Source organism: Tamandua tetradactyla, chromosome 3 (genome assembly GCF_023851605.1).
Source record: "Tamandua tetradactyla isolate mTamTet1 chromosome 3, mTamTet1.pri, whole genome shotgun sequence".
Classification (NCBI taxonomy): Eukaryota; Metazoa; Chordata; class Mammalia; order Pilosa; family Myrmecophagidae; genus Tamandua; species Tamandua tetradactyla.
The window spans coordinates 56,781,236-56,808,174 of NC_135329.1; the positions used below are offsets into that span (position 1 = coordinate 56,781,236).

At 50.3% G+C, this 26,939-nt stretch overlaps 1 protein-coding gene across 7 annotated transcripts in view; it reads left to right on the forward strand.

Annotated features, from left to right (window-relative positions):
* The window catches only part of HPCAL1 (hippocalcin like 1), a 135,743-nt gene that overhangs the window by 88,647 nt on the left and 20,157 nt on the right, over positions 1-26,939 (forward strand). For 3 of the 7 annotated variants that reach the window (XM_077153171.1, XM_077153170.1, XM_077153169.1), the window contains exon 2: positions 11,933-12,022. The exons of the other annotated variants lie outside the window; for them this stretch is intronic. The gene's annotated coding sequence lies outside the window, so the exon portion shown is untranslated. The remainder of the gene's footprint in view (positions 1-11,932; positions 12,023-26,939) is intronic. 7 annotated transcript variants of the gene reach the window in all.

Consider the following 26,939-nt stretch of genomic DNA (forward strand, 5'->3'; position numbering starts at 1 on the left):
ATTTCCATCTACTCAATTTATTTTAACCTTTGTTCCCCCTGTTATTTGTTTATTTTTTATCCATGTTTTTTTACTCACCTCTCCATACCGTAGATAAAAGGATCATTAGACACAAGGTTTTCACAGTCAACACACTCACATCGCGAAAGCTATATCATTATACAATCATCTTCAAGAAACATGTTATGCCGCAGGTTTTTATTGTTTGCTGTGCACCAGGTGGTGTGGTGGACACTGGGCTGAGACCCCTTCCCCTCCGAAGGTCCCTTCCATTGTGGAGGTACAGACACCAATCAACAAATCCCAGAAGAGCCATGCGATTGTATCATGCGGGGAAGGCGTGTATGCAGTGCCACATGTCAGTGGCGGTGGGCGGGGGGAACGTGGCCTGAGCGGGTGGACCGGGAGCTGGGGTCTTTGGGAAGACTGGGGAGTTAGAGAGTGTTCTAGGCAGAGGAAGAATCACCTCCCAGACTTCCCAGTTGGGAAGTCAGCTTAGCAGAGTGGAACCAAAGTTGTAAATATGGAGACTGAAGGCTAGGCAAAGACCTGGCATCTGCTGAGCTCTGGTGTGTGTAAATTGCTTTGCATATATCATCAGGCCACACCTGGAGCCTGAAGAGGCAGAGAACTGACCTGGGGCTGGGCAGTAGGCAGGGCCTGCAGCCGAGCTGGGAATGTGACCCTACAAGGGGAGGCAGGGGTTCCAAGGCTGGTTGGAAATGCACCCTCCTGAGCAGGGCCCAGAAATCTGCATTTTAATGAGCACTGACCCCAGGCTAGTTTTCCTGCTGGGAGGGGACCCTAGCAGGGGAGGATTTGGGAGGCTGTGGGTTAAAGGAACCCTTTTGGTATAAACACTTTCTCCAACAAGAGCCCACACACCTCTTTGAGGCCAGGTGGAGTTGTAATTTCCAATTCCATGTGCTGGAATTACCATTTCATTTCTACTCGCTGACTGACATGGAAAGCCAGGTGGGCAAAGCAGTGTCCTGCGGGCGAGGCCAGACCCGGGGCTGCCTGAGCTCAAGCCTGTGCCACTAAATAGGATCCGTGGAACCTGTTTTGTGTTTGTGGAATGGCTGCTGCTGCAGGAACCCAGAGGCTGCTCATTTGTGGGGGATGAATAATTTATTTCTGTTTTCAGATGACTTATCCCTTCATTGCGGATGCTGCAGACATGCTCCTGTAGGTTTTGTTGGCTACTGGTTAAGTGGCTTCAGCAGGAAAACTTTCCTTAATCCCCGACTGGCCCTGGAAGCCTCTTTCCAGGCTGTTGGTTTACAGGCTGCATTTAAGGAGAGTCTGCATTTTCTTCAAATCTTTTTGGGAGGCAATTATTCTTTCCCTCCTTGTTGCCTGCTTCCGGAAGCATGAACGGCTCAGGGGGGGTTTAGGGTTGGATGCTAATTAGGACATGAATGCCAGTAATACATTGGTTTCTGGCTCCTAGGGAGGGTTTGTTTCCAATTTCTGTATGTGGCAAGGTGAAAACCACATGCCATTGCAATTATCCTTAAAAATCTCAGGTTTTCACGTGTGCCAGCCATACCCCCTGCCAGGGTTGCTTGGTGTCCCTGACGTCAGCCGCGATTCATGCCATCCATCCTGCCAGGCTGCAGAGTTGATCTTCCTCTAAGTCTGTTGCTCAAGAACCTGCCATAGCTCCCAGTTGCCAAGAGCCTGAATGTCAGTATCCCAAGTGCTCCTTCCTGTGGCTCTGTCTTTCCTCCCCAGTCTTATATCTTAAGGCTTCTTTGCGGTAAGCTGCTCTACTCGTCGGTTCACTCATTCAGCGTTTACTGGTAGCCTGCTGCCTGCCAGGTGCTGTGTGCGGTGTTGGGTGACCCCCTGAGCAAGGAGCAATGGGAGTTTACAGGGGAACAGGAGCATAAGCTGATGGGTCAGGCAGGCCCTCCCAGAGACCTCCGGCACACCCAGGGAAAGGGAGCGAGGCAGCCATTAGACGAGAGGCTCAGAATTTTGCAGCCTTTGACCTGCCACACCAAGCATGCCTGAAGTTTGGGGTGGCTGGTTAGACCTGGCCTGCTTGGAAAGGGACTTGAATGCTAAGCCCTAGGAGCTGAAGGCATAGGCGTCCACTATGGGTGAGAGATGAGAACCTGGCCTGGGAGCCAGTCTGCCCACCCACCCATCTGCCTGCCCACCCTTCCTCTCTCTTCACCATGGATCTGTCTGCCTTGCAGTTATAGAACTGCCTTGCACCTCCTGAATCAATTAAACTTAAATACTTAATTAGTACATCTGTCCTTGGTCCTTTATTGCTCCTTGAGGGCTATGCTTAGTCTCTGGCATCTGCCTCTGGGCAGGCCTTGGGACTAGGCCTGTGGCCCTCACTGTAGTGGAAGAAGTTTGGCCTTCAGGCCCAGGTATACTCACATTTAGTCCCAGGTACAGCCTGGACTGGCTGTGTGACCTTCAGCAAATGGCTTAGCTTCTCTGAGCCTCCTTTTCCCCATCTGTAGGTCAGGGGCGATGTTCCCACTCTTACGTGGACACTTCTGAGAAATAAGCCTGATGGTATATATGTGAGAATCCTGGCCTTGTGAAATGATTTGGGAAGTTTCTGCCTCTTCTATCTTTTGGAATCGTTGTGAAAAATCGGTATTAATTATTTACATGTCTGGTGGAATTCTTCAGAGAAGCCGTCTGGGCCTGAGTTTTCCTTTGTGGGTAATTTCTTGAGTGATAATTCAGCGTATTATAGGTTGACTTGGGTTGTCTATTTGTTCTCTTTTTCTTTTAATTTTGTTATTGATAAATCTTTACACACATACAGTCTATACATGATGTACAATCAGTGGCTCACAATATCATCACATAGTAATATATTTATCACCATGATCATTTTTAGAACATTTGCATTACTCCAGGAAAAAAAATAAAAAGGAAAAAAAAAAACTCATCCATCCTGTACCCCCTTACCCTTTTCTCCCATTGACCACTGGTATTTCAATCTAGTTAATTTATTTTACCCCTTATCCCTATTATTCATTTATTTTTTATCCATAATTTTTTACTTGTCTATTTCTTCTTGAATCAGTTTTGGTAGTTTGTGTCTTTCCAGGAATCGATCCATTTCATGTAATTCATTCATGATATTCTGTTACAATCCTTTTGATTTCTGTAGGGTTGGTAGTAATATCACCGTGTTCATTTCTTGTTCTGGTGATTTGAGTCTCTTCTCTCTTTCTTTTGGCTAATCTAGCTAAAAGTTAGTTCATCTTATTGGTCTTTATAAAGAACTGGCTATGGGTGATGTTGTGTGTATGAAATGTGCCCGCAGAGGATCCTGACCTTGGCCTTTTTTTTGCATGGGCAGACACCAGGAATCGAACCCGGGTCTCTGGCATGGCAGGCGAGAACTCTGCCTGCTGAGCCAGCGTGGCCCACCCCTGACGTTGGCCTTTAAAGGGTGGATTCGGGTTTTCACATAAGGGCCTCATATTTAAAAAGTGCTTCTGTATGAACACATTGTGTCACTTGTTCTTCATGCCAACCTTGGGATGTCTCTGTCGAACGGTTGGTGTCTCCATTTGTAGAGGAGGAAGCGGACTTAGACAGGAGAGGTGGCGTGCCAGGGCCACTCAGTGACCACATCAGAACCCACACCCGGCCCCCCTCGGACTTTCACATTGAGGAAGAGGACTCAGCCCGCACCCACCCTCCCACGTGACCTTCTTGGTGCTCTGAGGACCTGCTCCCTCTGGGGCATCACGGGTGGGCAGCAGAGCTCAGGCAGGGAACCCAGGCACAGGGAGAGGGCTTGGGGTGGGGCATGCAAGGGTGCTGCATTCCTTGGAGAGTAGGAGGGTGAGGGGGGCTCCAGCCTGGGTCCATGGTCCGAGAGGAGAGTGTCAACGCGTTTTCATTCTGCAGGGCTTTGCCCAGCTGTGCCCTTCTAGAGTCACAGTCCCCCAGCCCCTCCTCCTCCCTTGCTTTGTGTCCATAGACCTTGCACTGTGTGTGACAGAGCACATGTTCCCGGAGGCCAAGATGGTGAGTCTGTGTCTCCTGGGAGCCCAGCAATGAGTCAGCCTATGGAATGTGCTCGGCTGGGCAGACGAAGGTGCCAAAGAGGCCCAGGGACCGCTCAGGATGGGCGTCCTCTAGGAGACCCAGCTTGATAGCTGCAGGGACCCTCCTCCTCCGAGTGGGGAGCTCTGGCTGCTGCACACCAAGGAGCTCCTTCATAGTGGTGGAGGCTCACCTGATTGAGTTCTCCTCCTTCTCCCAGCTTCCAGGCTTTAGACCTGACCTCCAACTGTTCTGTTCCCCAGCATCCTCATTCCTCAGAGACGGGAACTCCTGCTACCATTCATGGGGTGCCTAATTCTGTGCCCTCGTTCCCTGTGGACTTTTTGGGTAAAGGGCAAAATTGACAACTTGCTCCAAACCCATATCCCTATGGGTCCTTCCTCTCTCCTCCAACAGTGCTACCAACAGACCTCTGGGACACCTCTCAGTGGGCCCAGGCACCTCCGGAAGGGACACTTGTTCAGGTCCCTTATCTTTGCATCTTTGCCCAGCAAACCAGAGCGCTGGCCTACTTCCAGGACTGGTGCCTGCTCTGTGATCCTGGTAAAACCTGCCTTCCTGGGGCCTCCATTCGCTCATCTAAAAAATGTAAGGATGAGACAAGATGGGTGGCTCTTCTTTGCACACAGCTTTATGTTCTCCCAAGTGGAGTCCCATGTGGATCTCAGTCTCTGAAGCAGATACAGGGGTGGACAGGAGGCTTGGTCCCTGAAGATGGCTGGAAGCTTCCCGTAGAGGACTTTTGCAGACCCCTTCATCTGCAGAAGGCTGAGGTTTATTATCTTTTTTTTTTTCACCTCCGGCAGAGACAGACAAGGGACAGTAGGCATCTCTGCAGGCAAAACTCCCCAAAATAGAGCTTGCTGGAGTTTGTGTTTATTGTTTTCTGTCTCCCTAGGGCCCATCAGGGCACTTCTCCCCTGGCCGCCTCATTGTCCTGATATTGGCAAAGGTTTGTTCTAGCTTCCTCCTGGAACAGGAGGTACTTCAGACGCTGCAGAGAAGAACTGAGCACCCAGGAGGCAGGCTCTTCTTGGGCTCTCCTGGCCCAGGGGTGGGGGCAGCCAGGAGTCACATTGGGTTTGAAGGGGAGAGGCAATGGCTGAGCGCTCAGGACGTGCTCATTGTAAATGGACAGTGAGCCATTTTATTTCCTTTCTGAGAAGTTTTTCAACTGAGAGGAGAGGAAATGCAAATTTGAACTCTCAATTAAAGGAGCTTTATAGTGAGGCTGTCTGTGCACAGGTTGGCTACTGTTAAAGATGGAGACAGCCCCAAGCAGGGGGAAGGGTACAGCTTATATAGGATGGCTGGCAGGAAGTAGGGAAAGGAAGGTGGCGGGTTTTCTTTGTCTAGCTTGGAAGTGGGAAGTTGGCAGGTTTCTATTGGTTGGTTTAGAAGCAAGGGGCTAAGTTGGGAGTTGGCAACTCCTCATGGGCAGGGTTTTACAAGTTAAACAGGGCTGGAGTCGTGCAGGGTGATAACTGCCGGAGGGTTATTGGGTATGGGGGTTGCAGTTGTCAGAGGGCAGGTGTAGGGACCATCCTGCTCTGCATCCGTGAGTTGGGGTGGCGGAAGCTTCTTGGAATATTTGCTCGGGGTTGATCACAGTATGGGGAGAGGGGTTCCACCTAACACTTTCCTGCCCATGGAGAGTCACGAGGGAACAGACTCGAGGTTTATGGCTCAGGAAGATGCAGCATTTTTAGAAGTGATGCCCCACCCCTGCCCTTGGAGAAGGGCTGGTGATCCATAGGGAGCCCTACTTCTCAGCCCCCCCAACCCCCGGGTCCTTGAGGTCCCCTTTCTGCATTGCTTGGTACTTCTGTGGTACTCTCTGGTTATTTAAAGTTCTACCACAAAAACTCATGGTAAAAATAAGATGCTGACTCTCCAGCCCGGCCTCACGCCCCTGCTCACTGTGGTCCTTGTCTCTTTCCAGCCCTTTCCTCATTTGCTCTGCTATGGTTCAGTCTCTCCTCCCTGCAGTTCCTCGGACAGGCTGCACAGGTCTTCCTTCCACAGGGCCTGGGCATTCACTGTCCCTCTGCCTGGAGCCCTGCTCCTAAATCTGCCCCTTTCTCCTCCTGCATGTCACTACTCAGGACTTTATTGAGCAGCCAAGCTACAATATCACCCCCACCCTTGCCCCCTGGTCATCTTTACCAAATCCCTGTATTATTTTTCCACAGTTATCACAATCTCTGCTTACTTTTCTCTTTTGTTTCTGGTCACCATCTGTCACTTCTGGAAAATTAGCCTGTTTAGGGCAAGGTGCTCACCTAATACCAAACACATAGCAGCTGGTCAAAAAGTTTTGAGCCAGCAAATAAATGGCAGCATGTGCAAGCAGGGCACTGGTTACACAAGTGTCTTTACTTTGTGAAAATTCACATCTCCACCAGCCTCTAGATGAGCAGATGGGAAACCTCTCTCAGAGGGGTGAACCTGCCCTGAGAAAGTCAGGATTCAAACCCAGCCTGCCCAACTGCAAAGCTCCTCATTCTTTTCCCACGGTTTCCCAAGTGGTCCAGTCTTGTGAAGAGGTTGGTGGGCTGCAAGAGTCGTAGCCCCCCAGATCCCATCTGATCAAGCAGAAATTGGGCCGGTTGTCAGGGAGGCCCTTTACTTCTCTCTGGAGCCTGGACTGAATGATCCACTTCGAGTGGAGCGGGAAGGAAATGCCAGTAGATACCTTTGTTTCATGTAATTTTCTTATTGGAGTTTAACTGGTATGCATTACACAGATTTTAAGCACATGGCTTGGTCAGTTTTCACCAAGTGAACACATCTGCATAACCAACAGCTGGACCCAGAAACCAATCCCGGAGACTCCATGGGGCCCCATGTCCTCGTCACCCCCCCTCCCGCCCCCCACCGAGGGTTGCTGTCTTGGTTTCCATGGATTCGTTTTGCCTGTTTTTGTCCTATTCATGAATGGAAACACATGGAAGTGTGTAGTCTTCTGAGTCTGCCTTCTTTCACTCAGCTGTGTTTGTGAGCTTTACCTGGTTGGTTGCATGTGGTTGCAGTTCCTTTGCATTGCTATTTCCCTGGGCCCGGTGGAATTATTCATGCGAAATCACAGTCGCTTCGGAAATAGTCATCATCCAAAAATCATCCATCTTTGACTTTGGACTGCATTATATTTTTCTCCCTCGGGAACTTTTCTTCCAGATTAAGTTGGATTTCAGGATATATTAAAATAATTTGTCACCTCCCGAATACACATCCGCCCTCGTCGGTGGGGGCAGGGGGGAAGGTAGAAGGGGAGATTTCCAGTTTCCCACAGATTTCAGAGTCAGGGCAATGAAGCCTGTGCACCAGATGTCGCCTGCTGGAAGGATGCAGCTTTTCTAACTGCCTTTCCTGGCGAGTGGCCAGCTAGGAAGATGGGAGGTGAGCTCCTCTGGGCCTGAGGCCCCAAGAGAGGAGCTCGCCCAAGAAGCCACCCTACGATGATAATTTGCTTGGGTCACAACTTGCGGTGGCCCAGAATGGCAGCCTGGGCTGTTTCAGGAGGTGAGCTGTGAGTTCCTTAAAAGGGAGCCTCTGCAAAGACTGAGTGTATGTCCTAAGGGACAGGCTCTCCATGACCTGGGACCCCAAAGTATTAGATTACCCCTGACTCCTGGGGCACCCCTGTTCTAGTTTGCTCGCTGCCAGAATGCAACACACCAGAGGCGGATTGACTTTTTTTTTTTTTTCACATGGGCAGGCACCGAGAATCGAACCCGGGTCCTCTGGCATGGCAGGCAAGCATTCTTGCCTGCTGAGCCACCATGGGCCCCCCCCCCCGGATTGACTTTTAATAAAAGGGACATTTATTTAGTTAGCGTATAGTTCTTCAGAGGAAAGGCAGCTAACTTCCAACTGAGGTTCTTTCTTATGTGGGAAGGCACAGGGCGATCTTTGCTGGCCTTCTCTCCAGGCCTCTGGGTTCCAACAACTTTCTCCGAGGTGATTTCTTTCTGCATCTCCAGAGGCCTGGGCTGAGCTGTGAGTGCTGAGATGAGGTATGCTGAGCCACTTGGGCTGTGCTACATTGCACTCTCTCATTTAAGCACCAGCCAATTAAGTCAAACATCATTCATTGCAACAGGCATGCCTCCTAGCCAACTGCAGATGTAATCAACAACAGATGAGGTTCACATACCACTGGCTCATGTCCGCAGCAGCAGAACTAGGTGCCTTCACATGGCTAAGTTGACAACTGAATCTAACTACCACAACCCCGTATCTTTGTCCAGGTCTTCCTGCTTTTTACATCTTCTCTCCTATCCACAGTCCTTGAACCGCAGAGAGATCCTGAGAGTTTGAGTGCTTCCCTGACACCCAGCACATTTCACAGTGTACCCCATGAGGTACCTCAAAAGTGGGGGGTGTCCCTGCCCCTGGCACACATGTTGGGCACTTGGTATGAGTGCTGAGGGCCTGGGATGGGGTAGGGGCTCTCCAAGGCAGCTCTGCAGCTTGGGTCCTGGGCACATTCCTGGGGTTCTGCCACATTGGCGCACGCTCACCCTTTCCCATCTGTGAGGGGCGACAAGAGCTGAGTGCTGTTCTGTCCGCTGGCTGCAGTGCTGGGAAGACCTGGGGTCCATCTGCTTGGCTCTTGGGACCTTGCCCTTTGCCTCCCCACCTGGTTGAGAGGGCAGGAAGACATCAGCTTAGAGTCTTCCAACCACATGGGCCAGGCTTCTCCCTGCCTGTGCAGTAATATTAGTGTTCACGGAGTTTGCCCTATGTGCTAAGCATTTTTTGTGCATTTGCTCATTTAATCTTTACAAGGATACGGCGAAGTTGGTAGTATTTTTACCATCGTCATTTTATAATTTCGGAAACGTGGGCTGAGAAAAGTCAAGGCACCTGCAAAGGTCACACAGCTAGGAGAGAGTGAAGACCTTGCCTCCCGAGGGCCCCATGTGTCTGCTCCCCCTTGTCACCTCACCCCTGAAGCCATGCCCTGGTCCAGCCTGTGCCAGGAGCTGGGAGGATAAGTTGGACACTGCCCAAGTTGCTCAGAGACTCAAACCTACGAGAGGGAGGTGCCTTAGGTCTGACTTGAACAACGGGCTGGAGACCTAGAGGGCTGTCTGGAAGGGTCCCATGGAGTAAGAGACACACAAGCCACGGGCCTCAAAGGTGGACTCAGGGGGGGGAGGCCATGGCTGAGCACGTCAGGACTGTCCCCCTCCGAGGGGCTCCTGCCTTCTACACCTCCTCTCTCCCACGAACCCGATGATATATGTGCCGGGATGCTGGTGCCCCACCTGGCAGGAGGCGTTTGGAGCTGCGACCCTGTGCTCAGTAGATCCTCCAACCTCCCCAGGCCTCTGCCCAAGAGGCAGCACAATTTGTAAGACAATTGCTGGGCAGAAATCAGGAGCAAGCAGACATAGCTCCACATCATTATTTCTGTATAATGACTTCTGCTACTTGATTCCGTCTCTGGCAATGGCTGTCATCTTTATCTGTCACTGGAAAGCTGGTGGCCGGGGAGCCCCTGTGGCTTCCTGATAGAGCCAGAAGGAAATTTGCAATTCGAGTTAATGGAGTGTTCCCAAGCAGCCGGGAGGATGAGTGCTTGCCGGTCCCCGGAGTGACGGGCTGCTGCTCCTGCGAGGTATTCTGGTGTCAGAGCTGGCCCCGGCCCCCTGAGACAATCCTGCCCACCCCCTCAGCTCTCAGATGGGGAAATCAAGGTTACAGGATGCACCCGAGGTCACAAGGCAGAGGCATGCCCAGAACCCAGAACTTCCCCTTCTCTCCCTGTGCATTCCTCCTGAATGCTGTACATGCGTCTCGGGGGGACGTGCAGGGCGGTGATAGAAGATGCTTTTGTAGAGTAAGCATGGTTTTGTATGTGCCGGTGGGTAACTGAGCATATTGATCAGGCAGACCTGTCCCCAAAAGGCTAGAAGTGGGGTAAGGGGGAGGTCCTTTCTAGCCAGACGGCTGACCTGGCTGCAGCCAGTCAGAGCCCTGCAAAAGGCTTCTGGGCAGTAGGAGGGCAGTGAGGATGGTTCTGTGCAGCTGAGGGCAGGCCCCCAGCCAAAAGTCCCGCAGGCTGTGAGCTCCCCTGCTCGAGCTTGAGGAAAGCGGGAGGTCATCCAGGATTTGAGCTTGCTGGATTCAAACAGGCCTCTTCAAGTCCCCCTTTAATTTACTAGAGCATCTCGTAAGAGCAAAGCATGGATTTTGAGGTTTGCATTCTGGGCTTGCACTTTGGGTGGCCTTGGAATAAGAGTCTGTTTCCGCCTCTTTACAACGGTCTCTCCCTGCCGGGCTGGTGATGGGTGGGGAGTAGGATGTGAAATGCTGGGCATTAGAATAATGGCTAAACATAAAGCACCTAGCAAGTTCCGGCTAGTTTAAATTCCATACTTGGGATATAAAATTCAGTATTAAGGGAAATGGGAGATTTTTAACTTCAGGCAAAATATGCCTGCTTTCAATAATGTCCACATGATGCATCTTGGAGGGGTTCATTTGTCAAATATTAGTTACTGATTGAGTGCCTGCTGCATACATCTTCTGGGCTAGAAGACCCTGGCTGGCTGCATGGAGTGAGGACAATGAATCCCTGCCTCTGTGGAGGGATGGGGCAGCCGGACATGGAACCGTTCTCATCCCTGGGGCTGCCCTGCACAGGTGCTGGGGTTCACTGGTGGATAAGCAGCTTGGGTGCTGTCCTCAAGACCCTCCAGCGAGGGGGCAAAAACTATGATCACTGCTATGAAGGAAGGCAGCAGTGTGCTATGAGCAAGAGAAAAAACTGGCTGTCAAGTGAGGAGACCATGTTTAAGGGAGCTGATCAAGAAAGAACAGGCCAGCAGGGAAATGCTGCTTAACATGGTGTGGCGGTCTAGGCTTACATCCTGGCTCTGCCACCTGGGAGATGACGTGACCTCGAGTAAGTGATTCTCTTCTCTAAGCCTCAGTTTCCCTATCTGCCAAATGGGGGTAATATAATTAGGCCTTCCTCCTGGGGCTGCAATGCAGATTAAATTGGATAATGCAAATAAGTGCATCCAAAGGGCTTAACAAGGCACTGGGCAGGGATGTTAACCAAGTGATATTGGTATCGTAAATTGTGTGCAGGATGCTGTAGGTTCACAGGAAAGGGGCTGCCATCTCGAGAAGCTAGCGTTAAACAGTTCTGAGTGGTCAGGGTGCAGAGATGCCGGCAGCTCTTGAGTTTCTCTTCTCACGGTGAACGTGTGGTGCTTTCTGAGCTGACATGCCATATGCACATTCTGAAGCCCCCCACGTAAGCCCTGCACTGTGCCAGGGTGGCAAGGCCTCTGGAAGGAAGCCGGGGACCGTGGGCACACCCCTGGTATTGCACTGAAGGGACCAGCATTCCCTGGCACCTGGAACTCCCGTGAACCAGCCCCTGTGCTAGATCTTTGTGCATGATTGCACCAACACGTACATCTGGCTCTTCCAGGTGCAGAGGGCTAGCCTCGGCTCATCGGCCAGGCCATCCCTGTGATAGCCCGGAGTGCCTCAGCCAGGACGTGTGATGCTGAGATTTGAACCTGGGCTTGCACATTCCACAGGCCATTCAGCCACACTTGGCATCTGCTCCGGCTTTGGGATAACGGGGGGCAGTGCTGTCCAGGGCTTTGCCAGCATGTCCCACCCATGACTTCTCTTGTCAGTTGGTGGGCTTGCCCTCCCTCTGGGTGCAGAGGCCACAAGCTGTCGCCAATAGACAGCAGGCCAGGGGCAGGATTTTTCTGTAGTTAGCATGGGCCTGGCAGAAGCTCTGTGGCTCTACCACCAAGCCCAAGGGAAGCACCACGAGAGAAAGGCATCTAGGCTGTGTTGGGTCCGCTGCTTGCGTGACCTGTGTCCTCTCTTGCAGGGGCATGGTCTAGTAGCCCGGTCAAAGGACGAGGAAGCCAACCCCGGAGATCCTGACCTCTGTTTGGTCTCGGGCTCCCCTTGAACTTGGGTAAGTCTCTCCGGGAGGCGGGATGGGCTTGGGGACAGGTGGAGACTAAGGATGAAAGAGGGGGCTGCTGTCACTCTAGAAGTCCTGTCCAGGTGGGTCTTCACCTAGCTGGGTGGGTGAGGCCCCTGTGACAGGTCCCACCTAGTCCATGCAGCTCCCCAGGGAGACCACCGGAGCTCTTGGTTCTCACCCTAAATTGCCCAGGGCTTTCTGGGTAAACCAGCTGATTTTTGTGACTTTTTAATTTGTCTAGTGAGGGGAATTAGGATAGGTTTAGATGGTCCAGAGAGTAGACTTTGAAAAGGACAGTGACTGAAATGAGGGCGAAGTGGGACGTTTTTCTGTTCTCTTTGTGTTTCTTTGTGTTTTCCATACTCCTCTCAACCCCCTGTACCTAGAGACTTTGTTCTCCTAGTACCTTATTCACCCCCATAAAGGAGAAAAGGCTGCCTACTGGGGAGCCCATTGCTCAGTGATCTCTGTCCTCCCGGCTCTCACCCCACTGTCCTGGGCCCTCCCTATAACCTTTCCATGGACACTTGAGCCCTTCCTGGGGGAACAAAGAGGATAGCGTCCCCCCTTATCTTCACTCCTCCACCCAAGGCTGGCCCCAGCTCCCGGCCTCTCATCCACTTTGGGTCCCACCGTCCTTCTGGGTCCCCTGGGGTCCAGGGTCCCCTGACTGAGCCTCCAATACCCTGTTCTCATTCCCCACCCCCTCCAGCCCGCTCCATGGACGCCCCGTGAGCCCCAGCTTTCTCTGTAGCCCTTCGTGGACTTCCCTGAGCCCTCCCCTTGGCTGCCCTTCCAACTTCCCCAAAGACTGACCACAGAAACTGCTTTCTTACCCCGGCCCCATCACCCTAGCACTCCTGCCCTGCAACCTGGACAAGTCTTAATCAGGCCTGGGATCCAGCCCCGCCCTGCCCTGCCCCGGCCTCTGTACCTGGGACTCCCCCTGCCCTGGCCGCCGAGCCTGGGGCTCACACCCTGCCCAAGTCACCCCACTGTGGAGCCAGAGCCACATCCCACATCACCTGCTCCTCCTCTCCATCATCTCACTTGTCCTGCAGTTTCCTCTTTTCCCCCTCAGTGGTTTCCCCTCCCTTTCCCCTCAAGTTCCTCCCTCCCCTGCCTCTAGACACTGAGGCAGAGTTGCTCCTCTCCTGCCCGTGGCCTGTGCGGGCTCCTGGGGCCCTTGCTTCAGCACCCTTCTCCTGTCCCCCGCTGCAACTCCTCCCCTCCTGGGGACCCTCCTCCCTTTGATCCTCCCTTCTCGGTGCCTCCTCCTCAGCCCCTGCTCATCTCGGAGTCTTCCCTCCACCGCCCCCTACCCCGTGACCTCCGAAGTACCTAAACCCGCGCCCTGCTTCCCATCACACAGTCCCTGCTTTCTTCTCAGACCCCTTCATCTCCACTGGACCCTCAGCCTCCTGCCTGGCCCCCTGCCTGGCCCCCGTAGCCAGAAAAGTCTGTCTTAGATGGGAAGAGGATGAAGTCCTTCTCCCAGCTGAGGAGCACATCCCAAGCCCCCAGCCCTTGCCCACTGAGCCTCTGGGTCTGCTGGAATCTGCCCTCCCAGCTGCATCTCAGCCTACGCCCTGCTCCAGAAGGAGGGAGGTGCTCGTGACATCACACTACCCATGGCTTCGGAGCGTGCCCTTGTGTCTCTGTGCCCGGCTCGGGCCAGGCCCTCCGCCTAGAACGGACCCCACTTCATTAGCCCTGCTCCCCCCAGTTCATCCCGTAGGCCTGAGCTCAGGCCCCTTATCCCTTCCTCGGTCTGTCCCCAGACCTCGAGGCTGAGCCGACTGCCTGCCTTCTGTCCTGAGAGGTGCTCCGTGGGGTCCCTCTGTGAGCCTGACCTCCCCACCAGCTGCCCTTCGCCGGTGTTCACTGCACGGGCCTGGCCCGGAAGCCTGGGGAAAGCGTCCTGACTGCTGGGAATTTGCTCCTCTGGAGCTGAATTTTGAGTTTTGTTCTCTAACCTTGAATCTCTGCCTCCCAATAGCCTCATCCAAGTCTCTTAATAAAACCGCCCTTCCTGGAGAGGGTCGTGGCAGGGTCACTGCTACTGCATTGCTGTACGAGGTGGTGGAAAAACCTAGGCATTTTATGGTTGTGAACATAATTGACTCTCAATTAAGTACTTCTGATTAAAGGGGGAAATTTCAGGTTGTGATTGTGTGACTAGAATAAAAATTGTTTTTGAAAAAACAAACTTAGGACTGTGCAACACAAACCGTGAACCCTAATGTAAACCATGGACTTTAGCTAATACTACAATTATAATAGTACTCTTTCATCAAATCTAACAAAGGTACCATATTAATGCAAGGAGATAATATTGGGGGCTGGGGTGGTATATGAGAATTTGGTATTTTCTGCGTTATTTTTCTATAAGCCTGCAAGTTCTCTAATAATAAAAATATATTCTAAAAAAAGCTTGGAGCTGAGATGTAAAGCATCCAGCACCCCAAGAGGGGCCCGTGACCCACCATCTGTTCCTCTCTCTACCGCCCTCTTGGCTGTACAGCTGTTATTATAGTAGCAATAGCCCAGTCACGTGATTCACCACCCCTTCTCCACATTTCCCCGGGGTTCTGAGGCTTGGGGGAGGCTGTGGTGGTGGAGTATCTTGTCCAGTGTCAAAGGCTGGGAGGAGGCAACCCTGGGAGGGGGGTTTGGGGGAAGGGGCCACGGGTCCTTGGCGACCTAGCCCTGCCCAGCCACCCCCCACCCAGGAGAGCCCGAGTCACCCACTCGCTGTCTTGGCATCCACTGAGTTTGAGGGAGTCACTCATGAGGATTCAAATCCTCTGAAACCTTCACGGAAAGTCGCTTTCTAAAAGTCTAGAGTTCTCTTGGCACCCAAAAGCAGAAGCCGCCTCTTTATTTTTCATTTTTTATTTTTTTTTAAATTTTAAATCAATTTTATTGAGGTATAATTTACATAGAGTAAATGCACCTGTCTCAAGTGTTCAGCTTGATGCATTTTTTAAACTTTTTTTATTAATTAAAAAAATTAACAAACAAAACATTAAGAGATCATTGCATTCTACATATACAATCGGTAATTCTTAATATCATCACATAGTTGCATATTCATCATTTCTTAGAACATTTGCATCAATTTAGAAAAAGAAATAAAAAGACAACAGAAAAAGAAATAAAACGATAACAGAGAAAAAAAATTATACATACCATACCCCTTACCCCTCGCTTTCATTTACCACTAGCATTTCAAACTAAATTTATTTTAACATTTGTTCCCCCTATTATTTATTTTTATTCCATATGTTCTACTCTTCGGCTGATATAGTAGCTAAAAGGAGCATCAGACACAAGGTTTTCACATTCGCAGAGTCTCATTGTGAAAGCTATATCATTATACAATCATCATCAAGAAACATGGCTACTGGAACACAGCTCTACATTTTCAGGCAGTTCCCTCCAGCCTCTCCACTACATCTTGAACAACAAGGTGAAATCTACTTAATGCATAAGAATAACCTCCAGGATAACCTTTCAACTCTGTTTGGAATCTCTCAGCCATTGACGCTTAGTCTCATTTCATTCTTCCCCCTTTGGTTGAGAAGGTTCTCTCAATCCCTTGATGTTAATTCTCAGCTCATTCTAGGGTTTTTCTCAGTCCCTTGATGCTTAGTCTCAGCTCATTCCAGGATCTCTGTCCCACGTTGCCAGGAAGGTCTACACCCCTGGGAGTCATGTCCCACACAGAGAGGGGAAGGGTGGTGAGACTGCTGGTCATGTTGGCTGGAGAAGGAGGCCACATCTGAGCAACAAAAGAGGCTCTCTTGGGGGTGACTCTTAGGCCTAAATTTTAAGTAGACTTGACCTATCCTTTGTGGAGTTAAGTTTCATGTGAACAAACCCCAAGCTTGGGGGAGAAGCCGCCTCTTTATAATTCTCATCTTCCCGCCCAGTGGGGGCCCACCTTTGAATACTCAGCCACGGGGCTATAGTTTGAACCCCAAAGTACTGCACGTGTCACCACCTTAACTGCAGAGGGGACTGGGGGCTCTGGGCCCCTCCACCTGGCCTTACAGCAGACACCCCCACAGGGAGCCTGGGGGAGTGGGGCAGAGGCCAAGCTGCCAGCCCCAGTGTTGGGTGCCCAGTGTTTCCAGGAAAAAGGGGGGCCTCTCTCCTCCCCACTGACGTGGCCCTTGGCCTGGCTCTCATGGCCTCTGGGGACTCTGCATCCTGTGGCTCTCCCCGCTGCTCGTATTTTGGGTGAGTCTGGGGCCCCAGCTTCCTTGGTCTTCCTAAGGGGGTGGGTCTTTCTTCAGCCACCACCTTCCCTCTCCCGGGCTTCCTGCTCCCCAGCTGGAAGAAAAAAGAGACCCCTGCAGGGCCCTTGCCTCAGAACTCGGGTGGGTGGGTGGCTCTTTGCTTTGGCTTTTACACTTCCCCACTCCCCCCCACCCACCCAAGGAAAACAGACACGACTACATTTGAAAGATGCCGCTCTTGCTAGTTTGCTTTCATTGCACAAAACTTCCTGGAAATAGGACCTGGACAGTTGCCCCAGGTCCATCTTTCCTGCCTTTTGGTGCTGTGAGCCCGAGGGGCTCAGCTGGCTCCTAGCCTGGGAGGAGGCCCTGCTGAGCCGGGAATCGCTCGCTGGCCCAGATGCTGGAGCAGGTGAAGGTGCCAGAAGGCAATTGGTCTATTGTGTCTCTCCCCACCCAGCAAAATACCCTGCCCAAGAGAGGAAGAGCTTTCAGGGAGTAGGATGGTAACTTGTTGATGCACGAATGTCCTTGGTGATGGCTGCCCACACTGGGTGATGGGAAATTAAAGAGTCCTTTCTCTCTGACCCTTCCCACTGTGGGGATGCACTGCTGTTGTGTCCTCACTGCCTTCCCCATCTCCACTATTCTAGTTTCCTAGCTGCCAGAATGCGATAGATCAGAAATGGAATGGCTTTTAAAAGGGGGGATTTATTAAGTTGCAAGTTTACAGCTCTAAGTCCATGAAATTGATCAAATTAAAGCAAGGCTATAGAAATGTCCAAGTGAAGGCATCAACAAGAGGTTACCTTCACTCAAGAAAAGCCAGTGAAGTTCATGGTTTCTCTTTCAACTGGAAACATGGCGAACATGGTGATGTCTGTTAGACTTCTCTACACGTTTTTTTTCTTAACTTTTTTAATGTATTATTTAACATATATACAAAGCAAAGATAGAAAAAAGTAGTGGTTTTCAGAGCACTTTTCAAGTAGCTACAGGTCAGATCCCAGAGCTTATCATGGGCTACCATAGCATCCTCAGAGATTTTTACTTCTAGTTGCTCCAGGATTTATCTCCAGGCTTCGTGTTTCATGAAGCACCCCCGGGGATGTTTTCTTTAGCTCCAAAGGTCTCTGGCTGCAGGGGCTTTCGTGCTTCTGTGGCTCTCTTGCTCTCTTGTGGCTCTAATGTAATTCTCATCTCAGAAAAGCTGGGATTGGACAGAGTTATCCAGGATAACTTCCTCTTTTAAAGGACTCCAGTAAACTAATCAGGCCCCACCTGGAATGGGTGGAGTCAACGTCTCTGGGAGATGGTCTAATCAGGTTTCCAGTCTACAGTACTGAATAGAGATTGAAAGAAACGTTGCTCCCACAACATTAGATCAGGATTAAAACGTGGCTTTCCTAGGGCACATAAACCTTTCAACTGGCACATTCCACCTCTAGACCCTAAAAAAGACATGTTTTTCCTATATACAAAATATATTCATTCCATCACAATATCAGAAATTCATTTCAGTAACAATGCAAATATGATACAAGGTTAAAACCAGTACAAAGTCTCATCAAAGGCAGTTACAGGCATGATCTGTTCTAAGGCAAAATTCTCCTCTGGCTCTGGACCTATAAAACTCAGAACAAGTTATTTGCTGCCCACATCCAAAGGAGGGACAGTCATAGGGTACATATTCCCATTTCCACAGGGAGAAATTGGAAGGAACACAGGAGTCACCAGACCCAAGCAGTCTCTAAGACCTGTAGAGCAAACTCTGTTAGATTTCAAAGTCTGAGGGTTATTTCTCTTCAGGGCTTTAGAACACAGAAGTCCCACCCTTTTCAAGGGCCTACACAGCGGCCCTCCTTTCTCTGAATGCAACCTTGAGGGACACTGGGGAGACCACCTTTTCTAGGCTCCACCCTCTCCAAGCATCGGGGCTACACCTGAGGTCTCTGCCATCTGTGGGGCAGAAGCTCAACTCCTTCATGTGGTGGCAGCTAAGTATCCCCAATCCCCAAGGAATGTGCTCCACCCTCTCCAAGGCCTGAGGCAACACAGCTCTTCCACTGCAAAGAGGTGGAAGGCCCATCCTCTGTCTTCAGGGCAAACTCACCCTCTCCAGGTGCTTGGGTGGGTCTGCTCTCCTGGCTGGAGGTTTCCTGACTTTAGACTTTAGCTTCCGTAGTTCTGCCTCTGAAGTTATTTTTCCTCCAATGCATCCCTTTTGTGTCCCTCTTAGTCCAGACTGGCAGTGGTTCTGTTTATACAGATCCCACAACACTCCTGTTGGCTTTCTATGCAGGAGCCTCAGACTGTGCCAGTCAGACGTAAGAGTTTCCACAAAGCCTTCCTGGATAACTCTGTCCAATCCCAGCTTTTTCTGAGATGGCTGACTGGTTCCACATTTGTTTAAATCCTCACATGGGGCACTATTCTCTGGGGTCTCCCTTCCTGGGAGCCCAGAATTTTCCAGAACATTAATTTCTGGTTTCTTTGTACCCAAGAGTTTAGTTCTCAGCTTATCTCTTTCCTGTCGCATTTCACCAAGCTGTGAGGAGAAACAAAGCTGTACTTTCCACATTTAATTTGGAAATCTCTTCTGCTAAGTATCCAAGTTCATGGTTTTTTAAATCTGCCTTCCAGCCAAAGCCACTAGTCAACTTTGCCAGATTATCTGCCATTTTAAAACAAGGATTGCCTTCCTTCCAGTTTTAATAACACTTGCCTCATTTCTGTCTAGAGCCTCATCAGAGGTATCTTTATAGTCCACATTTCTACCAACAGTCTCTTCAAAGCACTCTAGGCCTTCTTTATCAAGCTCCTTACAACTCCTCCGAAATCTTCCGCTTATCCATTTAAAAAGCTATTCCAACATGTTTAGAATTTGCAAACCACAGCAGCACCCCACTTCTCTGGTACCAAAATCTATTCTAGTTTTTTAGCTGCCAGAATGCAATATACCAGAAATGGAATGGGTTTTAAAAAGGGAATTTAATAAGTGACAGGTTTGCAGTTCTAAGGTCATAAATATGTCCTAACGAAGGCGTCCAGAGAAAGATACCTTGGCCCAAAGAAGGGTGATCTGGGAAGGCACGTGGCTGGTGTCTGCTGGTCTTTGTCCCAAGTTCTGTTGCTTCCAGTCACTGGTTTCCTCTCTGATCATCTGTAGGCACTTTCTTAGCTGCTCTGGATTTGATCTCTTAGCTTAGCATCTGCCAGGGCCAGAGATTTTTTCTCTGCAGGTTCTTGCTATTTCTATGACTCCTCGCTTAGCAAATGAGCTATTTCAGTCTCAGTCTCCAAATGTCTACATCAGCTCTGCCTGTCAGCTCTGAGCGCTCTCCAAAATGTTTCCCCTTTTAAAGGACTCTTGTTAACTAATCAAGACCCACCTTGAACAGGTGGAGTCACATCTCCATCTAATCAAAAGGTCACACCCATATTTGGGCATGCCACATCCCCGTAGAGAGAATCTAATGAAAAGTTTCTGCCCTACAGGGGTGCAAGGATAGTTCAGTGGTAGAATTTTCACAAACCACGCAGGAGACCCAGGTTCAATTCCCCATCCGTGCACTTCCCAAAAACAAACAAACAAAAATTCAACCAATAGTGCTGCAGTAATGGGATACTCACATGGAAAAATAATGAAGTATGACCCCACCATACAAAAAATAAAGTTTCTGCCCTACAATATTGAATCAGGATTATAAGAAATGGCTGCCCCCCACAAGATTGGATCATGATTAAAACATGGCTTTTCTGGGGTACATAATAGATTCAAACTGGCACAGGGGGATAAAGAATGTGTGTTAGGGGTCAGAGAAGCCCCCACCAAGAAGTACCCTCAGCACAGAGCTGAAGGAGGCAAGGGAGCCAAGTGTATCGCTATCAAAGTGGCAAAACATGTGCAAAGGGCCTGTGGCAGACATCTGCCTGAGGTGTTGAAGAACGGAAGGAGACGAGTGTGACTGGAGGGGGTGAGCCAGTGGAGGGGAGCAGGTAAGAGATGAGGTCACACAGGTGGGAGGGCATGCAGGGCATGGCACCTGCAATATGACCCCACTTAGAAAAATAGCTAATAAGCAGCATCTTGGGACACCTGAAGTCACATTGTATGATGGATCTTCTTGGTCCTTTAAATAGTGAACCTTCCTCACATGTTTAAAAGATAACCGTTGTTTAACAGTTCTTCTGGCAGATGTCAGGTGAAGAGAGACGATGGTGATTTGGGGTTCTGTGGGAGAGAAGGGCCCTGTGAGCACCTGTGTGCAGGCCGAACCCCTGTCTAGGTGTGGCCCAGCCTGCATGTCCAAGTTGGGCACCCCAGAGGGCCCCTCCCCCACCCACCCGGCTTTCCTAAATGGCTCCCAAAGTGGAAACTGTTGTGGTTTCGAGCAGGGCACCGGGAAAGGAAAAATCCTTCCTATTTGGTAAGTTGAGGGTTATTTCTAGAGTGACTTGGGATGACTTTTCAATATCACTTCCTGTGGGTGTCCCCTCCAGCCACTGATGACAGGGACAGATGCTGTAGGACAGCTTCAATGGAGTCAATAGAGGAAACAGAAGCTTTTCCAGTCCCCTCTGGAGGACCGCTGAGCTCCTGGCGAGGGGACTCACCGCCCATCACCCTCTCCTGAGCACCTGCTGGGTGGGTGGCGTGCAGTGTCAGGGGTCCTTAGTGAGCGAGACCAAGCCTGGGTCTCCCATCTGGATGGGAGATGAAAGGCAGAAGTAAAAAGAAAGGGCAGCTTAACTATCAGTCCATCTTTGCTCAGTGCCAAATGGGTACGACAGAGAGGAAGCCTGTAGGATGATTGAATGAATCACTGAGCAATTTTCCCAACACCTCACTGCCTGTTGGCACCTGGGCTGGTGTCTCCAAGCCCAAGGACGGCCCCCTTGGAGCTCGTCCCTCTACATTTTGTAGACCCCTGTAGGTGGAGTCCAGGCATGCTTCTCTTGTCACTTCCCAAGGCATCCGGTTCAATTCCCAGGCACATGCGTCAGCCCATATTTCTCCTTCTCTGCCCCACTGACCCCTTGAACATTCTTGGATTGTCAGACCACCACGTCTAAATTTTTAATTCAGTAGTAATCATTGGGAAAATAGAAGACGTTCCACAAGTAGTTGCTCTGTTGGTTGTTCCTAGGACCTCAGAGAGTCTACCGTAAACTGGCTTTTTCACCTGAGCTAGAGACTATCTAAGTTAAAAATAAAAAGAAGCTCTCTGACGGAAAATACTGAGATCTGGTGGCTCAAGGAAGGCGGCGTCTCAGAGGGTCACTAGGGGTGAAAGATCCGCTGAGTATTTGGAGGCTGTCTGGAAGGACATATCGACCAGTTTTCCCTCTCCCTCCCTCATTTCCTTCCTTCCTGTAGTCACACAATTATTGCGTACTTCCTGAATTTCAAGCGCTGTGTTAATCGGTTACAGAATTATTCCTAGCAGTGTCATGGGTGATTGGGAGCCAAGTTCACGTCCTTAGGGGAAAAGGTCAGGAAAGGACTGAGGCTCCAGCCTGATACTTGAGGACAAGAGACTGTTGGTTCTCCTAGGAATGCTGCCTTTCTTTGCACCCCCTTCTCTTCCTTCCCCTCTCTGCCGCCCGGCACCCAAGCACAGCACTTGGCTCCAAGACGGAACAGACTCTGTGGTGGAGAAGGAAGGAATTCCTGCCTTGACTTCCCAAGGCTTGCAAGCCCTGTGAGGGCACCTTATACGGTTGTGTAGTCCAACACTTAACACTGATTTTTATTTGTAGATGCTCAAGGTCACATTTGTCGTTATTGCTTTCCGTAGGTGGGTTTGTGCATTGCCCCCAATTCTCCTTTTAAGAATCAATGGCACCTCGTGTTGTAAATTAAAGAGTAAAAATGGCAAAGGACAGCTTTTATGAGCTGTCCCCGCCACTGATTATAAACAAACACACTCTCTAAAGACAACTCAAGACTAGTCACTGGGGCCACCAAGAGGGCAGCTGGTCCTTTCCCATCCGAGTACCTGGCGTTTCAGCTGAGCCACTTCCATTGAGAATGACTTACTGTTTTTATTTCTTCCCAAAGACATTAAATATGAATCAACGAGCACATGAGGTGATTCACTGGAGGTTTTCTTCCAAGTTTGAAAAAAAACAGCAAAAAAAGCGTTTGGATTTGTATGCTTGGCCATAAGTGGACACAAGCAGGATTTGGTGGAACCTCCCCTCCAGGGGCTCTGCCATGGGGCCATGTCACCAAGGGGACCTTGCCCTGCAAACTGGAGCCACTTGTTAGGATGCACAAAACCCCAGGGAGGGCCACACAAGTATTGAAAACGTCTCTTCAATCTAATATTTACAAAGAATTTCTTCTCACAGACAAATTCTTTCCAAGATATGTTAGAATGTGGCCCCACCACAAGCATTTGGAGCACATGAATTCAGAATTTGGAAATGGCTCATTTGAGGCCCATGAATTGAGAATTTAGTCATCATTCAAACAGGACCTGGCAGAAATTGAGTTTTTTACCCTCTACTGGGAGAACAGATAAGCAAATGGATCTGCCACATAAAATCCTAGCAAGCAAGAGGGACCATTAATTCCCGTTTAACTTAGCAAACTTCTCAGGTGCTTTAGAAGCCTACTCTGGGAATTGCTCAAAGACGTATTGCTAGAGTTAGAAATTGTCATGTGGGATCACGCTGTCCGAATGCATATTTTACAGATGAGGGACCCTGACTCCTTTCTGAGATCAAGAAGAACAGATATGCTGATTATCACTAATTCCCACATGCTCATTAAACACAATCTCACCTGTATTTCACAGTGCTTTGTTGTTTCAGCCATGACCCTTCTACTGGAAAAATAATTCAAAGGCATTTTTTAGTTTAGGGTTTTTTTTTTGACTCAGGCTTTATCAGCTTGCACCACCCTTCACATAATTCATCAGACTCTATAGGGTTGGATGGCACTTTTTCTTCTTTGCCCCACCTGTCCTCTCTCCGCCCCCATATTGTTAGTTCATCCATGGCTGATGAGGGTGTCTGGTTATCAGGGCCAGAGCCGGGCAGGGGCAAGATACTTGGTGGTGGCACTTTCCAGAGAAGCTTGGCCCTATGACTCATAGATGCCCCCCCCAACAGGGTTAAGTCCCCAGACCTGGCCCCTCCCACCTCCCCAGCTGTTTCCCTCCCCTTGTGCCAGTTTCCCTAGCCAGCCTTCTCCAGATGCACCCTACGCTTCCACCCTCTCTGCACACACCTTGGATTCTTCCCAAAACCCCTCCTTCTGCCCCTTCCCCCCTTTCTACCCTGCAGGAGCTCAGGCAGCAGCCCTGGAGCCCGCACCCTGGGCAGAGCATACCTCTCTGCAGGCCCCCCAGGGTGAGCTTCTGAGGTCAGGCCCACAGGCCTCCTTTCACGCCTTCAGTTACTGCTGCGCTAGCTCTGTAGGCATAGGCCTCGTAAGTGCATACAATATTTGAGGAATGAATGAATGAATTAAAAACAATTTTCGTGAAGAGCCAAAAATTTCCAGGAGTGAAATCCTTGTCATTTAGGAAATGACACCCGAGGTGCTGAGAAATCCTTTACTCTGAGAGCGACACTCCCCAGCACCCAAGGTGTGGGTGCTCTGAGAACCAGAGAATGGGTTGAAGACTTTAGATGGTCAGCCATGAGGGACCACAGGCCATGGTGCCTAGGAAGGGGCAGCAGGGTGTGTGTGTGTGTGTGTGTGTGTGTATGAGCGTGGGAGAGGGGGTTGCCTGGGAACAATCCTCAGCAGGCCCCCATTCGACCTACCCAGATCTCAAAATGCCGGGGTGTACTGTGAGAAATTTTCAGACCACGTCTTTCAGCCTTTGCAAAATTCTCTGTTCCTTCGGAAAACTTGACCCCACGGCATGAAAGCAGGATTCCGCATAGTCTTTGTTTCCCTTACTTGTTTAACACTCTGTTGTTGTGATGTTTTGGTTTTGCCAAGTTTCACCAGTTTTAAGTGTGCAATTCAATGGCTCTAATCCCATTTGCAGTGTTGTGCGACCGTCACTGCTGTGTCCAAAGTCCCTCGTCACCTCCAAACAGAAACACTGTTAGGTAATAACTTCCTACTCCTCTCGCACACCCATTCCTTAGCTCCTGGAAACTAGTCCACTTTATGTCTCTATGAATTTGCCTATTCTAGATATTTCGTAAAGTGGAATCATACAATATCTGCCCTTCTATGTCTGGCTTATTTCACTCAACGTGATGTTCAGTTGCGTACATCAAGACTTCATTGCTTTCTGTGGCTGAGTAATATTCCAGTGTATGTATGTCTGTACCACATTTTGTTCCCCATTCCTAGGTTGGTGGGCACTTGGGTTGTTTCCACCTCTGTATACTCTTTTTGTTTGTTTTGATTTTTTTATTATTATTTTGTTATTTTGCATGCCCTTCTAAATGGACCAAGACCAGTCAGAAGCCCCAGACTGCCCAGGGGAAAGAGAGATTGCCATTAGAGAGAAGATGTTCCTCTCCCTGACCTGCCCACCCCTCCGTGGAGGTTCCTGGGGTACCAGATCAGCTTGCTGTCCCCCAGGGCTGTCCCACACTCAGTCTCTGGCTGCGTGAGCTGGCCCTTAGGCTCTGCGTTGATTTTGAAGGATTGGATCTCTGCCATCCATTTCTCTTATTGTTCCTTTAAAGAACATGAGTTGGAATCTTGCTGACCCCACCTCTAGCGGGATGTGTGTGGGCCACTGGGACCCCAGGGTCTCTGTCTGCCTGGGGCTTGAGGATCAGGTTCTATTACCACCCTGCTGGCTGTGTCAAAAAAAGATGGTCTGCAAGAAAGTGTGGGAAACCCGGCTGTGCTCAGACTGGAAACTCCATCCTGCTAGCCTGGTTCTGTGAAAAATTGTAATTAAGCTTAAGTGTGTCTGGCATTGCTTTTATTAGAAAAGCTGTGAAAATACTCGTGTTTATTTGATGCTTTCAATTTGTCAAAGTCCTTTTCTAGCCTTCGGTTCCTTTTACCCTCCCAGCTGCGCTGTGAAGTCAACATGGCAGGGACACTTACGCCCATCTTACTGTCAAGGGCACTGAGGTCTAGAGAACTTAAGAGAAAACCAAGCTCACATGGCCAGGGAGAGGAAAGGCTGGCAGGCGCCCCAGGCTCCTTTACACACAGCTGTGGATCCTTGCATGATCCCCACAGCTGGTGAGAATTGTACAGCTGGCCCATTTTAAAAAGGAGTAGCAGGGGGCGTGGCCAGAGCCCTAGGCCTGCCCCAGCCGTGTCCCCTCCAGGTGGGGTGGCGGGAGAAAGCGGATACTGACACTGGCTGCCCCCGGGGGCCAGATTAGTCACTGGGAGAGCTGAGCGGGCTCTGGAGTCTCAGTTTCGCTCCAGCTGGGGTGAGGAAGGGCTTCCTTTGGGAAAGGATTGGTGATCACGTCCTGGGCAGGGGTGGCCGAGTGGAATTACAGACTTAATTTAGTCATTTGACGTGCGGATTTTTCCCAAAGAGACTTAGCTCCCATGTTGAGTCATGCCACAGGCGACCACAAGTAGCCAGGAGGAATTTATTCCAAAAATGTGTAGGGACTGACCTGCCAAAATCACCCCACGTATTAAGTACAGCTGAGCTGGGACAGGTGGTGTGGGAGTGTAGGGGAAGCTCTGACAGGTGTCAGCAGCCCTCCACCCCCACCCCATGCTCTCTATTCCCTTTTGGGCTCAGATGGAGGAAGGGCTGACAAAGGGCATCTCTGAAATTTCAGAGCAGCTCCTGCCCCAAGCGACACAGCAGTTCCCATCATATCGTGGGCTCTTAGAATTCCCTTAAAAGAGCAATTGACTTGTGGCATGTGAGGGGTCCCTGCAGAGAAGCTGGATGACTCTGACGTTTGTGGGTTCCAGCTTTTGGGGTTTCAGGGTGCAGTGGAACAGTTAGGAGGGTCCCTGGGCCAGGCGCTCGTGCAGGTTCTCTGAGGGGTTGTATGTGGAAGGAAGCAGTAAGTGTGCAGTGTTTGGGGGTTGGTAGGGTGGGAGGGGGCACTGCCAGCCCCTGCCTTCCAGTGCTGCGTGTCCCTCTCCTTAACCCCCTCCTCACTGCAATCAGTATGCCCGAGTTCTTCTGTAGTTGTGCCAGGTGCTAACAGCCCACCTGTGATGGCAGGTGGGGAAGGACATCTGGCTGTGTCATCTCAGCACGGGGTGCTCTTTCTGCCTCCACCCTTTGGTATGCTGCTCTCTGTTTTTGGCCCCACCTGGTGAGTTCCTGCAGGCTCTAAGCCCCAGCTTGGACATCGCTTCTGTCAAACTTCAGCCCCACTCAGGGTGCCCAGTGCTCATGGGGACCTCTGAGATTCTGACCTGGAGAGATGCATAGGCGAGCTGTCCCCCCACTTGCAGGCACCCCGGAAAGAGACGCTGCGCCTCTTCGTCTCTTCCCAGCTCTGGCCCTGAAGGGGCTCTTGGAAACGTTTGAGGGTGTGAGTGAATGAATGAAGCCACTGGAAACATAATGCAGGTCACATATTTGTGTATTTTAACTTGTTTAGTAGCCACGCTAAAAAAGTAAAAAGACACAGGTGCAATTCGTGTTGACGCTGTTTGATTTAGCCCATTACATCTACAATGACATTGTTGCAACATGTAATCAATACAGCAAAATTGTGAATAAGATAGTTCATGT